This window comes from Periplaneta americana, chromosome 14 (genome assembly GCF_040183065.1).
Source record: "Periplaneta americana isolate PAMFEO1 chromosome 14, P.americana_PAMFEO1_priV1, whole genome shotgun sequence".
NCBI lineage: Eukaryota > Metazoa > Arthropoda > Insecta > Blattodea > Blattidae > Periplaneta > Periplaneta americana.
The window spans coordinates 29,455,725-29,468,913 of NC_091130.1; the positions used below are offsets into that span (position 1 = coordinate 29,455,725).

At 37.5% G+C, this 13,189-nt stretch overlaps 1 protein-coding gene across 2 annotated transcripts in view; it reads right to left on the reverse strand.

Moving 5' to 3' along the window:
- The window catches only part of p130CAS (Serine_rich_CAS and FAT-like_CAS_C domain-containing protein p130CAS), a 425,855-nt gene that overhangs the window by 240,876 nt on the left and 171,790 nt on the right, over nt 1-13,189 (reverse strand). The gene's annotated exons all lie outside the window — the stretch shown is intronic.

Sequence of the window (13,189 nt, forward strand, 5' to 3'; positions counted from 1 at the left end):
GTACTCGAACTCGGGTCCCTCCAACTGCGGTCCACTGCACTCGAACTCAGGTCCCTCCAACTGCGGTCCACTGCACTCGAACTCAGGCCTTCGGATGCTGACGCAGATGCGGACGCACACTCGAGTCGAACTCTGGCTTGCTTGCTCTGGCTTACTCACTGACGGAATAACTGAAAACTCTACAACAACTCTCTAGTTCGCTGGCGCCTGCTCTTTTATAGCAAAATCATAGTTGCGAGAACCTTCTACAGGTGTGTAGAGAATTATCTCAATATCTCTACATCGACATTTCTGGAAGGGCCGGGAAGGTCCGTTCCCCCTTCCCTCCGTAAGCAGCTGCGCGCGCGGACTCGTCGCGTGACGTAATACACCCTCTCTCTTCTCTCCACCGCGCGACGTCATTCAATGTTCCGTGGAGCCTGTGCGATCTGCTTTCTTGCGGGACGCTGGTCGTGAGTTCGATTCTCACGTCGCTGTCACAATATTTTATACAGGGACATCATTTTATTTTTACTTCAATTTTTATTGTACCTGAGTTTTTTAATGTACCTCACTCCCACCCCTTCTACTAATGAAGTTCCAACTGTCCACCACACAGAACCAAGACCGCATATGGTAAACAGCACTGAGTTAGTGAGTATAGTACGTTCCAGAAATATGTTCGCATTTTTTCAGTGACGAAAGAGCTTTCAATATTTAATCATATTTTCGCACAGGTACTGTCCGTTTGCCTACGTCGCATCTCGATTTCCCCCACCTGCTTCTGCTCGCCCCTCTGTAAAAGCTGGGCTGTCTTAGCTCTTTTCTGAAAACATTAATTTCTGTTAGGAATTGGACGTTTACGTAATATTATACAACTGTTTAAAATAAAAGGGCCTCGTTAAGTAATTAACTGTCAGTGATTTCCCTCCTTTCTACGATCCTGCGTCATAACCACTTGGACGGACAGTAGATAGCATGTCTGAGTAATTTTATCTGTGCGGGTCGGGCAGAAGTGAAGATTGAATTCACAGTACGTAAGGTACTCTTTTATAGAGTAGGTACAGAATTATTTCAACATGAGTTACTAGTACGAAGGACAAAACTGGTAATTGGAATTAGTCTATAGTGCGATAATAAAAGAACTGAAGTCTGTATGGAAATAAACGGCCACCACTTTCAGAAATGTGTTTAAATATCCATATTATGATTATTTTTCAATTTAACTTCTGTCTCTATATTGTACGCTAATGTGCTGTAGACCGTAAAATATACACTGTATAATGAATACGTTCGCATGGATAGCTCAGTTCGTGAGTAAAAACACTTATTCTTAATACAGTACTGTATTTTGATTAAACAAAAACCTAACGAAAATTATCGAACTCAAAATCGCGATATTTCTTAGTTTACGTAAACGGTTGAATTAATTTTCTTCCCTCCTATACCTAGTAGAGTGATTTGTTTGTATTTTACGCCAGTATCATCGAACTACAGTCGTGGAAGGGGGTAGCAAACTGTGTTTCCGGTTCTCTAAAGGTATAGCCAGGTTAATATTAAAAATGTTAGTAAAAATAAAATGATGTTCCTGTATATCATTACCAAGAGAATGGATGTTGATGATATCGCATATTCCGTATCAATGGTATAACCACTGCTTTATTATGCGGGCATGATCTGGTGTTTGTTGCCAGGAAGATGTTAAGAAAATAAATAGAATCTATGAAAGATTAATTTTTGGTCCAGCAGAATATGTCTGTTACAGTAACAATTAATATTAGAGGAGAAAAATTCTCTCCGGCACCGGGGATCGAACCCGGGTCCTGGGTTCTACGTACCAAATGCTCTAACCATTGACCTACGCCGAAGTTCAATCCACAGCACCGGATCGAATCCCTCTGCTCTAGTGTTTTTCCCTTTGTGGCCTGGCTCCAAGTTGGGCATGTAGGCCTATAGCTATGTTGACACATGAAGAGTCCACTGCAAGAATGATGGATGTCACTTTCTTGTCGAAAATGAACCAAGACTGTCAATACATAGCTTAAGACATATAGAATGTACATAGAGAGTTATATGGCATTAACACTGATAGGTCCACGCCTATGAAGTAACGGTCAGCGCGTCTGGCCGCGAAACCAGGTGGCCCGGTTCGAATCCCGGTCGGGGCAAGTTACTTAGTTGAGGTTTTTTTCCGGGATTTTCCCTCAACCCAATACGAGCAAATGCTGGGTAACTTTCGGTGCTGGACCCCGGACTCATTTCACCGGCATTATCACCTTCATTTCATTCAGACGCTAAATAACCTAGATGTTGATACAGCGTCGTAAAATAACCCAATAAAATAAAAATAATAAAATAAAACACTGATAGTCATTGTCCAGTAATGATCGAAAAATCACAGTTACGCTTTGAGCGCTAAGTATTTCAAACTTTCAATTGCTTCTCCTGCAAAATGTATTCCAAATGACATCCATCATTCTTGCAGTGGACTCTTCATATTATATTAAGTCAACTGTCACTTGTACAAGGAGCGCACTCAGTTGAGTGTTACCGTAACAGACATATTCTGTAGAACCAAAAAATTAATCTTTACGTAGATTCTTCGAGCAAGAAAGCATATTACTGTGGAATCCCGGCCATCAAGTCACTCAACTGAGTGCGCTCCTTGTATAATGGCAGTTGACTTAATATATGTCAACATATATGTCGAACTTGGAGTCAGGCCACAAAGGGAAAAACACTGTATTTCTCCATGGCTAGGAACTACCACAAATAATATAGAGACTTAACTTCCTTATGCACATTCTTTCGTTCGTCATATATTCAATTTAGTTGGCAAAATACCAATCAGCATTCTTTTCTGAAAACGCGTGATTCAATTCAATGTAACAATAAGGAAAGGATGCGATATATTCCTCAACATCGTCTTGACTTAAGAAAATATCATCCATAATGTTTACTGCACTACGCTCGAAGGAGGAAGAACAAGGGACTTGTGAAATCTTTCTACTTTACATTTACTGTGCAGAGCTGCAAGAATCCACTCTGAATTCGTGCATAACATCAGCCATGAATTCTCGCTTCCAATGCCAAAAATTCTCCTTACCTGAAACAGAAAGAGTAATTCAGGATTAAAACATATAAGAAATAATCAATAACAAACTTCTAAACAAGCAAATTGGGCCTTATAAGCGAAGCTTCTACAGGGACATCATTTTATTTTTACTTCAATTTTTATTGTACCTGAGTTTTTTAATGTACTTCACTCCCACCCCTTCTACTAATGAAGTTCAACCGTCCTCCACACAGATCCAAGACCGCATATACAGTCATAGTAGCCTTACGGTCATAGTAAACAGGACGTACCAAAAATATGTTCGCGTTTTCCAGTGACGAAAGAGCTTTCAATATTGAATCATTTTCGCATAGGTACTGTCGTCCATTTGCCTACGTCGTATCCCGGTTTCCTCCACCAGCTTTTATTCGCCAGCTAGTGCCTGGGCTGTCTTAGCTCTTTTCTGAGAACATTAATTTCTGTTAGAAATTGGACGTCTACGTAATATTATACAACTGTTTAAAATAACCTATATAAAAGGGCCTCGTTAAGTAATTAACTGTCACGTGATTTCCTCCCTTTCTACGACCCTACGACATAACAACTTGGACGGACAGTAGATAGTATGTCTGAGTAATTTTATCTTTTCGGATCGGGCAGAAGTGAAGATTGAATTTACAGTATGTAAGGTACTCTGTTATAGAATAGGTACAGAATTATTTCAACATGAATTACTAGTACGAAGAACGAAAGTGGTAATTGGGATTAGGTGCGATAATATGCACATTATAACAACTGAAGCCTGTATCGAAATGAACGGCCATCATTTTAAAAAATATGTTTAAATATCCATATTATGCTTATTTTTCAATTTAACTTCATTCTCTGTAGTATACGCTAATGTGCTGTAGACAGTATAATATACACTACATAATGAATACGTCCAAATGGACAGCTCAGTTCGTGAGTAAAAACACTCATTGTTAATACTGTACTGTATTTTGATTAAACAAAAACCAAATGAAAATGATCAAACTCAAAAGCGCAATATTTCCTAGTTTACGTAAATGGATGAACTACTTTTCTTTCCTCCTATACCTAGTAAAGTGATTTATTTGTATATTACGCCAGTATAATCGAACTCCAGTCGTGGAAGGGGGTAGCAAACGGCGTTGATCCAGAGATATAGGCAACTTAATATTAAAAATGTTAGTAAAAATAAAATGATGTCGCTGTAAAACATCAGGTTGATTTTAACTTCGAAAGTTTGCACAGAGGATTATTTTTTTAGTTTCGTGTAACCTACACTTACTATCACTTAAGTTGCAACTGAGGCTCATAAACTATGTGAATTGACAGTGTAACAATCTTTTTACAAGCTATGACACGCAGAGTATTTATAAATGTCAAGGAATACGTGATGAATATACCGACTGCTGACTGCAAGATTTCACCAGATCGTGACTGGGGCTATATTATTTTGCAACTCTTCCCTCGCTCACAAAGTTTCACTTTGGACGGAGCTCATAAGTTACGTCTAGATGATCAGGTGCGTGTTTAAAGCGCACTATAAAAATATATACATAAATGTTTACCGTGGTACATAGATACGGGCTCAGGCAGCAGAAAACGTGGCTCATAAACATCGCTGCTGGAATATTTTACCGCAGTTGTAACAAAGACGTATATGTGCACGTATTGCTATAAAATTAAATGTAACAACCCTGCACTACAATATTCGTACATTATGAAAGTAAAAATAAATAAATAGAAATGATAAATCGTTTTATAATTTAAGAGTTCGTAACTACAAATTCAACCTAATCTATCCACACACACGCTTCTTTCCAATGACATAAATTTACACTTCCCTGCTGGGAATTGAATTCCTAGTCCATCCAGTTTGTATTTATACTTAATTATTAACTTACAAATGGCTTTTAGAGAACCCGGAGGTTCATTGCCGCCTTCATATTAAGCCCGCCATCGGTCCCTATCCTGTGCAAGATTAATCCAGTCCCTACCATCATATCCCACCGCCCTCAAATCCATTTTAATATTATCCTCTCATCTACGTCTCGACCTCCCCAAAAGTTATTTTTCTCTCCGGCTTCCAACTAACATTAAGAAGTATTTCTTGATCCGCCCATACGTGCTACATGTCCTGCCATCTCAAACGTCTGGATTTAATGTTCCTATTTATGTCAGGTGAAGAATACAATGCGTGCAGTTCTATTGTGCAACTTTCTCCATTCTCCTGTAACTTTATCCCCATTAGCCCCTCAAATATTTTCCTAACTACCTTATTCTCGAACGCTTAATTTGCATTTATACAGAGTTAAACATGAATTAGAGTCGTGCTGTAAAATATCAATGTTATCAAGTTGTGTAGCATTTTCTTCTGTAGCACAACAAATATTAGAAATAAGCAATGACAAAAAGTCTTAAAATTTTATCAAACCCTCTTAATAATAATAATAGTAATAATAATAATAATAATAATAATAATAATAATAATAATAATAATAATGTACATCTGTACGATCGACACTAACATTGTGTCATGTGCAAGCATATCGAAATAATTTAAATTTCAATGTGAAATGGCATTTTTTTTTCAAACAATAAAACAGTTTTTTAATAATAAAATGAAATGTAGGTACATGTACTCTGTAAATTTTATAAATATGAATATGATTGGGTTTAATGTTTTTCTCTTGGCTTTACAAGATAAAACTAAAATATGTGAGAGCACAGAAACTTTCAAAGATATTATAAAATATACTTCATACATGATACTTAAAATTTGGAACAAATGAATAGTTTTTTGCAAAAATGCAAATATATTTTTAATTTAAATAACTTTAAAAGTAATCAATTTATAACGGCGGCCGGGTAGATCAGTTGGTAGAGCAGCTGGCTACGGACTGGAAGGTCCGGGGTTCGATCCCAGGTGGTGACAGGATTTTTTCTCGTTGCCAAACTTTCAGAACGCCCCCGAGGTTCACTCAGTCTCCTACAAAATTGAGTACGGGGTCTTTCTCGGGGGTAAAAGGCGGTCAGAGCGTGGTGCCGACCACACCACCTCATTCTAGTTCCGAGGTCATGGAAAGCATGGGGCTCTACCTCCATGCCCCCAAGTGCCTTCATGGCATGTTACGGGGATACCTTTACCTTTTTACCTTTAATAATCAATCTATAAACATGAAACTTAATCACGTCATTACTGATATGAATAGGAAATCAAGTCTCTATCTTAAAAAAATATATAAAATATAAATTTCACGCATCGGTTCTCTTAAGATGCAATTAACTACAATTGAGGCGTTCAGAGCAGAAGTGGTGTAAGTCAAAATTGGGTAATGAGGTTTAAAGTAAAAATCTGTCAAATATAGCGCAAAGTAGCAATTAATATGTCCTTCGTGCTATCCACTGACTAGTAATACTTTAAATAAATTGAATATTAATTGCTACTTTGCGGTGTATTTTACAGAATGTTTACTTTAACCCTCATTACCCATTTTTGACTTACACCACTTCTGATCTCAACGGCCCAATTATTACGCCTTCTGTTGCATCAAAATTGAAAGGCAATACATTGCATAGACAATGCAGGAAAATTGTTGCTAATATTTGTGATTTCATAAAAGAAAAAAGGAAAGAATAAATTATGATTTTTGCCAGTGTTTTCATAAAGAAATTAATAGAGTGCAAGAAAGGTTCAGCAAAGCGAATGGAGTGTTAGCCAGTTCTGTTTCCAGAATCATAAGTAGGGACCGGATTTTTATGTAATTGCATATTATATTCCTTTCAACTTAACTGTATATAAATAACAAATCTTTGCGAATCTTGTAATTACCATTAATATATTAAAATTTGATACTACATACTTTTACATATTTACCCCATATTACAAATTATGGTTTGGTATTACATATATCTACATATTTAGGGGTTTTATTCATTTTTACTTCTTTAAAAGGAAAAAGAAAACCGCTGCTGGGGAAGTTTACAATTTCAAATAAGCCTTTTTACTTACCCGAGAAAGGATATATTTCGGGACTAAACATAACATCTAAGTTCCAGGAAGTAAAAGAGGCACTCACTCCTTACCGCCCCCTGTAAATATGAATGAACAAAAGGCAACATTTCTCATACAACTACTCTGTACTGTAAAAATCAAGAAGGGAATAATCGCATACGCATAAGCGGACGACATAGTAGTAGGGTCTAAAGACCTTACAAAGTTAAAAGAAACAATAAACATCTTGGTAAAATGGTGCAATGTAAACAAATTTGATATAAATGTGAACAAGACAGAAATGATGATACTCAGAAACGGCGGAAGATCACCAGAAACAGCAGAAATCGTCATGAAGAACAGAAAATTAAAAATTGTACCAGACTACAAATACCTAGGCTTAACAATACAAACCAGCGCAGATATTGATATTAAATATTTTCATGATTTTACATATTTTGGTACATATTCAGCTTATTTTTCTTACATAAATATGTACATATTTCACACTTTGATATTACTTAAAAATCCGGTCCCTAATCGTAAGAGATCAAAAGAAACATGAGGAGGCAGGGACTTTGTTCGATACGCCCAGGAAGAAACATACTCAAATATCCCTAGGAAAATCGCTGAAATGGACGATATAACATTTCGTCACATCAGCTATAAAAAATAGCTACCACATGGTCACTACGAAATAAAACGACGATTGCCGTTTCCATGGCAACCGAACGCTTATTGGTTCGGTTCAACGGCTACCATGGAGACCCCACGAGGCCACTGAACTGTCATTACTTTCTAATTCTGGACGGGATGTAAGAACCGCTAAGTTTGAGCCACGCGGAAGGTTACCAATCAACAAATGTCAATTATTTAGTTGATTAATGCTGTCTTGTTTCATTTCTGTCAAAGATGCATAATTAATGTCTTAGAAAAATGAAGATTCTTGACTTCCTACTCAATGCCTCATGCCTAATTGCTTCTGCTAACCTTCGATTTATGCTGGCAGCCTCACATAACCCGTTAATAGTGTCAGGAGATGGACGATCACTAAATTGAAACACTGCGCGCGGCATAAAACTCGGCACTGCAAAAGACAATTTCAAATTGCGTATCTACTGTGATACAATTCCAGTATAATCCCACCACGAATATCACTATTTTGTGCGAGATCGTGCATATTTGCTTGGTTTCCGCACAAAACCAATCCGCGGAAAGTCTAAAATCCCACATTCAGTATTCCCAACCTAACACACATAACAATTTCCCTCTTCTTACCGCTTAAGTGACATATTGATTTTACTGCTTTAGGCTTTTAACATATTATTTTTAGACACGTTCAATATAGTAATAATTATAAATTGGAAACTTACCACTGCAATTTCACCTAAATTGCACTGTTAATTATTGTTTTTAAATATTTGCAAAAATTAAGTAAACTCTACAACTCCACTAAAGTTACTGCATTCGTGATGCAAGTAATATTAAGGAAGCCGTGAAAAAATCAACAAGATTCCAGACTCATCATAGACTGGGGGGGAAAAAAGACAGACGTATATCACGGCCTGCTGGAGTATAGTAAACACAGAAAACATTTTAAAGCAACAATGTTGAAGATAGACATTTTTGTTTTGCAAATTTGCCGTCATTGAACAGAAACCAAGATAGAGATCTCATTGCAACTAATTAGAAATTCCTCTTTCAGGTATGTAATAAACGATCTTCGCACAAAATAATGTACGATACACGAGCGGTATGTTTTCTTTCAATTCTCGGAAATTAAAAAGCTCAACTACGTTTCGCTTTTTCAAACTTTTCCTCGAACATCAAAACTTCAACATACCGCTCTTGTAACGCATATTACTATTCTAGTGACTATTACACTTTTACTGCGTCGTACTACTTTTAACCAGTAAAACGGTACGGAACGACGTGTTTCAACCATTCATAACTGCTTAGTCCACAATTTTTATCACCTCCTAAGCATTTGTTTTTCATCACCTTCCTAGCATTTGTTTTTCATCACCTCACTAGCATTTGTTTCTTTGTTTACCAACATTGTACTTTCAATACTTGTTTAAAACTTTTCTATCATTTATCTTATTTACATTGCGGACCTCTGAAAAAGAACTAAGGAAGAGACTAGTGAAGTGTATGAGTTTCGTTATTAAATGTCGAAGACCTTTGTACTTTTTCGGTATGTTTCTTGCCATTACAATGCCGCTCTATATAATATTTCCTACGTATGCATACGACTAGAAGTTGACAGTGAACGTCATTTGTTGGTTCCTGCTTATACACGGACATCACTTTATTTTTACCAACATTTTTAACATTAACCTGGCTATACTCGGAAACACTGTTGCCCCCTTCCATTACAGGAGTTTGATGTTAGTAGTGCAATATGTAAACAAATCATTTTTCTAGGTATAGGAGGAGAGAAAAGTAGTGTATCCATTTATGTTGTAGGGAAATACGATATTACGATTTTCAGTTCGATTATCACTTTTACGGAATTTATCAAAATACAGTAGAGTAGTAACAATTTTTTTTTCAAAAACTCAACTTCTCAGGCGGCTATGTTCGTTATGTAATGTCTACTTTATTTAGCATATTAATTATTGATGTTATCATACAATATAGAGAGTGCATTTAAATTGAGGGGGTCATAAGTAAAGGGCTGTAAGTGCACTTAAGTTACTTTTGAGAAAATGGGGTTTAAATATTTAAGCTTTCGTAAAATCGGTGAAATTTTTATTTAAATTTTAATGTGTGATGCGATTAAAATATCCCTTTGCCACTAAAATTTTAGATACTTTAGCTTACACTGGATGCACTTAACTCACGTTATTACAAATGTCACTAGCATTCCTTTGCTTCTAGCCACCTCAATTCAAAAAAAGCTAATCTGAATTTTTAAACAAGTTGCTGAAAATGGTTGCCGTTCATTACAATGCAAGCTTCAATTCAGTACGCATATTATTAAAAACATTTTGAAGCATATTCTCTGAAATTGAATTTATCATTTCTTGAATATAATTTTTAGTACGATATTATTAATATAGGTTCTTTCTTCTATAGAAAACACACTTCTATGAAACACACTATACACTGCAGTGTTTACTTCACTGCTTGAAGACTTCGAATGCAACAGCGGCCGTACGTTTGTATGTCTGACGGGAGCAAGGACATTAGTGAAGGGTTAGGAGTGAGGTACATTCAGAAATGCAAGTACAATAAAAATGCAAGTAAAAATAAAATGATGTCCCTGTACTATTGCCCTCTCTCAATGCATTTATGTTATCGCGCATGTACCTGTGACGTCATCCATACTTCAGACCAAACTAACCTGTATGATTGAGCCCCACGGTCCGGTAAGATGCTGCAGATAAAAAGGGTCCCTGTTCTTGTGGGCATAGTTGCGCCCCGTTCCCATCAGGTAGAGAAAAGGGCATGGCATAGTTGCGCCCCGATGAAATAGGTAGAGAAAAAGACATCAGGGGAACTCTAGCCTCGTAATCAACCAACCTTATTGATTTCTTATTCGATTTAATATTCATTATCGATACCGTGAAAATGAACATTATTTTTCTACTGTTTATGCAGTGATTATCGATAGCGTACCGTTAAAATGAACACCATGAAGTTGGAATTACTTTATTACCTGCCATATTAAAATGAGTGAGTCGTTGAAATATGGGGCCTTAACTATCTTGACATTTTATTAGTGATTTTCACACCGTCTGTGGCGTATAGTGAGGTTAATTTAAAATGAATGTTAAGTTTAGCGAAAAGGGTAAAGAGTTAATAATAATTCACAATGGTTCAGTTTCGATTTGCGAAACCCTGTACCGTAGGATTAAGATATCGGTGTACAAACAAAGAATGCAGTTCATTTATTGTGTGTGATCGATAAAAGAGTGTTATTTTGAATAGCAAAATTGAACATATGCTACCTGAGTTCAGTGCAGCTACCACTATAATATTTTTAAGTAGGCCTAATTTATTTATTTTATGACAATCACTTTCGTGTGTACTATGCCCATGGGGGCGCAACTATGCCATGTTCATTCAACTACCTGATTTCTTCGGGGCGCAACTATGCCATGCTTAGGCCTCCCAATTGACCGCGGGGCGCAACTATGCCATACCGCGCGAGGTAACGCACATTTTTTCGTCCTCTACTCGTAACCGAGCGCTCAGAGGGCCGCGTGTGGGCTGCCGCTTCTACTTTAGTCCAGCTAGTGTGGAAAGATAAAATGTGTGCACTATTTAAGTCTATAAATAAGTCTGTTGTTTCTTAACAACTTGAGTCGTGCACCGTATAATAATATTTAGTGAATACACGCAGAAAAGCTTGTATTTTAAGTTTCAAAGCAGAGGGCATTGATAAAGAATGGATTAAAGTTTGAGTGAAGAGAAGAGAAGTAAAGACAAAATTGTATACTCGTTTCCGAGATGACTTTCAAGTGAATACCATCACAGATGGGGAAGGCAGAATCCTGTGGCGTAAGCTGAGAATTATGGCTTCGCGAGCCAGATCGTAGTCGTCATTAATCCCAATTAAGATCAGAGCAGCAGCCTTGCCATTAAGCACCAAATCGTGCCGACTCGAGCATTATTTTGCTACCAGCTCCCCCCCCCCCAGTATTATTTATTCAGATGACTGTGTTGTTAATGCGGCGTCTCTACGTTGTTGTGCACGGATACAAGTTTTGTGGATGTGGTTCCATTTTGCAAACCACATAATCTCCTCTCTCCCGCTATACCCATTATATGGTTTGAATACAAACTGTAGCCAAACTTTGCACACAGTTATGAATGATTAATTCTTGTCAGACTGGCGAAGCTCCATAGTCTGCACGTGACACGTGGAGTCATAAAGTTGCCCTTCTTCCTCCGTGTAAAGTAATTTCAGTTTACGGAGGATGCCCCACTCCGATGATGAAATATTAAGCACGAAGCTTCTCTGGCTTTCCTTCTTGTTTACTGGAGAGACTAACAAATCGTTTACAGCTTTGAGAGCGAATAATTATTGTACAGTCTGTTGCACGGGAGGATTAGATAAGATCAGAACGTTTCCGCGTTTTCGAAATGCAAATGAATGAGTTTCAGCTTCGAGCAGAAGTCGCCCACCTTTTCCCCTGTATCCCGCTATTCACATGAGCCGACCTGATGATATCTCTGCCAACTTCTGAGAACTCCATAAATAGAGCTGGGATTTCAATTAGGCGCATTTTAATTTCCCCTGACCTCTGTTTCCATGTTTAATTTGTGTTCTCTTCAGGCAATTTAAATTCTTTATTTGGCTATGGCATTATTTCTTTTCAGTTAACTTCACTGAGGCACTATGCTGCAATATGGAAGATCGTGGGTTCGATTTTCGAAGAGAGGATGGATTTTGTTCACTGATCCAATCTTTCTGGCCGCTCTACGCCCTCCTACGCAGTGGTGTATTTCTTAAAAATAAGTTCCCTGGTGCTCTGGGATTTTGGTAGCATTGGCAGTAGTTGTCTTCATCGTCGTAGTCTTTATTATGACTAGACTTCGGATTTTAGGTAAAAACCTATTTTAATCCTTAAAAGATAAGTTCATAAAAACTTGCAAATACATGTTTCATATGAAACTATGCCTAAAATTGATATTTTAATAGCACCTAAAAATGCCTATTTGCAGGGGCGTCTCGTCCTTTGGGGCTTTCGGGTCTCAGCCCCACATGAAAATTTATGTAATATATTATTTCAGATATTTACGAACAACTCTCAAATATAGAGAAAGTTTCGTTCTCTTTATAGTCAAGATTTGGACTTAATCTGCACGGAGGAGATGCTAGCTATAGTCTTCTGTTGTGGAAGCGACAGATGAATTCCAGCCCGTAGATGCTAGATCCCCAATACAGACCTAACGAGAATAGTATGATGTAGTTCCTGGTTCGGCGTAGCGCTCAGTGCACGGAGATGCTAGATCCTATAACACAAATGTTGCAAGTGAAGGCGCTGGAAGAGGGACGACTGTTGGGGCTCATTCAGTTCTGTCGCGGTCGCGTTCGTATCGCGGTAAAATAATGTAATACAAGTAAAGATAATGTAATTTTATGAGCAATAATGAAATTACTTTTTAGTTTTAGTACCACG